We start from the raw sequence: 4,650 nt of genomic DNA on the forward strand, positions 1-4,650 counted from the left end.
CCTTGATGATTGAGTCTGTTTTAAGTATCGATGATAGATCAGCAAGTTGGATCAGTGGAGGTGCTTCCACTTCAGTGTGATAAAGGTTAGGAAAGACTGAAACCAAGGCTTTCCAAACACTTAACTCTCATTACTTTTATTGACTCAAAACCCACCAGGAAAATTTCTTATCTCATTTACTACTGCTATTTATGCGTATGTGTGTGTGTTTATATATAAATAAATTATCCTGGCTGTCCTTTTAATTTTAATTGAAATAGTTAAATTCAGGTTAGTGAAATAATCTTTATCTTCACAGTTCACAGAATATCGTAGAATGACTTGGGACATAAGGGACCTCAGTAATCATCAAGTTCCTACCCCACTGCCCTGAGCAACATTTTCAACCATTAGATCAAGTACTAGATCAGGTTATCTAGGGCCCCATCCATCCTGGCCTTGAACACCTTCAGGGATGAGGCATCCACAGCCTCTCTGGCCAACCTGTTCCAGCACCTCACCACCCTCTCAGTGGAAATCTTCCCCCTGACATCTAATCTAAATATTCTCCCATTCCCCCTTGTCCTATTGCTATCTAACAATGTAAGAAGTAGTTTTCCCTCTTGTTTATTATCTCCCGTCAAATTTTAGGAGGTCACAGTTAGGTCTCCCCACAGCCTTCTCCAGACTGAGCAAGCCCACCTCCTTCAGCCTGTCTTCAGAGGAGAAGGGTTCCAGCTCTCTGATTGTCTTTGTGGCCATCCCCTGGACTCTCTCCAAGCGCTGCACAACTTTGCTGTGTTGTGGGCCTGTAGGAGAACTGTTAGATCATGACTTAATGGTGATGGAGCACCTGGTGAAGAGGCCTAGGGAGCAGAGGCAAATTGTTTGCAACTGTGCTCCCCATGGAACAAGGTTGGAGTTAACCCTTGACTAAGATAAGGGCCAGCCACTGAAAGGGGAACATCTCTTGAACCTAGGCTGCTCCCTAAGAAGGAGTGCTGCATAACAATAGATCCCCTTCACCAATTGGGTGAGTTCCATTCTTCCTTTTGTATATGACTATTGGCCTACCTGCAGATAGTTTACCTGGTATTGTCAAGATCCTGCTAGAAGCAAGCATTTACATTGCCGTTACGTTAAATGTTATTTGTCTCACTTAAGATGTAATTCCTAGAGAAATCACTCTTCAAGAAAATGTGAGGAACTTGAATCTGTGTGACTAGGAAATGGTTTGGTCTTCCCAAGTAATAGTCATTTTCTGTTTTTGTGGGGCACATGGAACTGGACAGGAAAAGAACTGAAAGAGAAGAGTGCATCAGAGGAAATGCAAGCAGAATAAATTTTGTCTCTCTGTTTGAAATTTATATAAGTATGTTAAATGCAGAGCTCAAACTCTGTGGTAATTATTAGTATAAATGCTGTTTTACTGTGAAATTAGAAGTGTTATGATGATTATTTTGCCTTTCTCTTTAAAAGGTATTTCTAGATTACTATTCGACTCTAATATATATCTGGTATGATTTTCTTTTTTCTCGGGTGAAAAGATGACATTTAGCAAGTAAGGGCTTACTTCCAGTTTCTCTCGAATACAGAAAGGAACTGCTGCAGGTGAGCCATTATCTCACTCTCAGTGATCTACTGTGCTAATGCCAAGGGGGTTTAAATATTCAATTTTCTAATCCTTACAGGCTGTAAAATCCTAATTAATAATCTCAGTATAGTAAGGTCTTTGGGATCCTGAAAACTCAGAAAATCTTCTGGTGTGAATGGCAGAAAGAATTTGGAAGGTGGGGGAGGAGGGGAGAAGATAAGTTATTCTAAGTTACTTCAAGTTAAACTTTAGTTGATGGAAATTCTTCTTTCAATTATAAACATATGAAAGATTAATTTTTATGGAGAGCTTCAGAGTTCACTGTTAATTTTGTTTGTATGCAGTAACTTTCCCAGAAACTTTGAATCTAATGTTACATGTGGTAATTCTATGAAAAGCTATTGCCACTCAGTTCAATTGTTCGCAGTATTGCTTTGAAGTGATTGATTGGGCTCTGTTCAGCCTGACTAAAAAACTAATGAAGGTTATTTAGTGATGAATATATCAGCTAGTCCTGTGAAAGGTTTTCTAAGGAACTGTGACATATGGAAGAGTATGCTATTAACATGGTTTAACAGGCACCTGAATATAGAAAATCAAAGACCTTACAGTTGCAAACTATTAATGTGAATGGTATTGATGCTTACAGTTCTGCTGGATATAGATTTGAAAAGGCTTTATTCCCAGTTCCTTTCTTGATCTATTAAGTTTTCTAAGTCTACTCAAAACCATAGTCTAATTTTTAATCTTGTCTTCCACACTGTCAAATTTCTACCTGAAGCAGAGAACATGTTCTCACTTGAGTTATAACTGCCTTATACGTGTTGCTCTGTTCTTTATTTTTCCTTTGATCTGAAATTAGGTAAATCTGATAAAAACAGAGTAAATATGTTAAATTATGTTATCATTTTCTAAGTAATATAAAAGCTGTTTCTAGAATAGTAATAATAAGAAAATATTCTGTCTGTAGAGGGGGCTGAAGATGCAGGTGTGAAAGCTTTATTTATTTATTTATTTATTAGTAAGGTCCAGAATTTGTGGTTTTTAATTTGCAATAAATTGCATTACTTTTAAATTCCCTTTTACTCCCCCCCCCCTCCCCCCTTTATTTTTTTTCTTGCAGAACCTTTTAGATTGCTTGGTCTTATTCCAATATACTTTTATTACTTACAAATGCATGTATTGTTAAGAAGCTAAAGTAAAAGGAGAGAAAAGATGGGTGTGCATCAGTCGTAGTAAATCAATAGTCTAGGGTGCCCTCTGATTTAAATGGTATACCTACTTGTAAAGGACTTATCTGAAATTGCTGTCATCCACAGTGCATCCTTGCTATAAGAAAGCAAAGCAGCCTTTAGATTGTACTGCTGCACTGAATACAGTCAAAGTACTTGTCAATTAGTCTTTGTTTGGCTGTATTCCATCCCAATATGCTATTCAATTGTTTGTGAATAGACCCAGTGTTTTTACCTGCAAAGGTTTCTTTCCTTGGCTTTTGCAAGTATTCACGATTTCTTTTTTCATGAAATGTAGCTTCCTGCCATCTGCTTCAAATCAGATTTTTTTTCTTAACATTTTCATCTATGCCCTCCTGTCCTGTTGCGTGTATTAAAGTGGAAATAATTCTTCAATAGTCATCCATATCGTGTAGGATTTTGTGTACTTTTTATAAACCACATCTGGATTTGATAGTGCTGTAGAGAGGCAGGATGCTTTGTTTCTTGACAAAGTTGACCAAAAACACTATCAGGAAGACGTCCTTAGGCCTTTCTTCCTTTCAAACCTAGTGTAGTGCTGTGTCTGTGTCTACAAGTTTTGCTCCACAGACTTTTTAAAAGTCAAAAATCCGCAACCTCAAAGGGCTCGAATAGTCTAGCTAGCTCAGGAAGGGATTTCTGTAGTGTTGATGCAGACTTTCATTTATATATTCTGCAGAGCTGTAGCAGGCAGTTTGCCAGAGAAACAAATTAACATTATTTAACATTTCTGAAACTTTTAATTAATCTTGTTTTAGGCTTTCAGGCAAACTGGAGCATATATTCCCATCTCCTGTTTAAGAATGTTCTTGGCTTCTAGATGAGTTTTCCTAAATGTTCCCAGCTCTAATAATGTCATCCAAATGAGCTGTGCAAAACATGGTATGTTTTGTTCTCAAGGCTTCACGTGCAATCATTTTCCCTTCAGTCCAAATGAGCCTACACCCCATGATTTTTATTTTGAGTTTCAGGTTCAGTTTAAAGAAAAAAGAAAGTTGATGTTTCACAGTGTTATACGTCAGTTCCATAAACTGGCCCACATTCTCCCTAAAGATGTGTGAATCTTAGCTCACCTTTTTTGAAAGATTTGTATTTGTAAAGAAATTCAAAAGAGGCACATTGTATAGTTTATGACTTCATTGTGGGCATTTTTTACAACTGTAATCTTTCCTTCTGAATGTTACGTTATAGCTGTTGCTCCTGCTATATAGTTAAGGTAACAAAATGGTTCCTCTTGTAAAGCCGTATTTGCAGATGGCTTGTGAAATGTTCAGCTTAGCAAATGGATTGTTCCATATTATGGATTGTGGCCAAATACACTTTTTTTTTTTTTTTTTGGAAGGTTTGAGCAAAATCACTTCTATGAGAATGAGGAAAAATCAAGTCCAACATCTAGAGTAACTAAGCTAGCTTTACAGGGAAATATTTCACACTCTAAAAAGAAGCATGTTACTGATTCAGTTACAAGCCAAATGCAGACAAATGTGGAAATGCACCTGTGGAGAGTGTGAACCAAGTGGCTCCAACTTTTTATGGGTATTTTTTTTTAATCTTTAATAAATATATAACTCTGAAGGAGGTGCTCCTCATCTTACACCTTTCAGCGAAGTCATCCACTGCTTAAGAAGGGTGCAGGTAACAGTAAATAGAATTGTTTTGGTCAGAATATGAAGGACAAGGAAAGCCAAATCTTTTCAAATAAATGGTTTTGTTTTGAAGTGTAGTCCAACTGGAAATGTTTAACCCAAAGTAGGAATTGCTTGTGGAATAAAATAGATGAGGTCCATCACCATCTTCCTCCATTCTAGGCATGGGTTTTTGGGG

Source organism: Cyrtonyx montezumae, unplaced genomic scaffold (genome assembly GCF_038088225.1).
Source record: "Cyrtonyx montezumae isolate F1298 unplaced genomic scaffold, pur_monq_1.0 scaffold_2, whole genome shotgun sequence".
Taxonomy (NCBI): domain Eukaryota; kingdom Metazoa; phylum Chordata; class Aves; order Galliformes; family Odontophoridae; genus Cyrtonyx; species Cyrtonyx montezumae.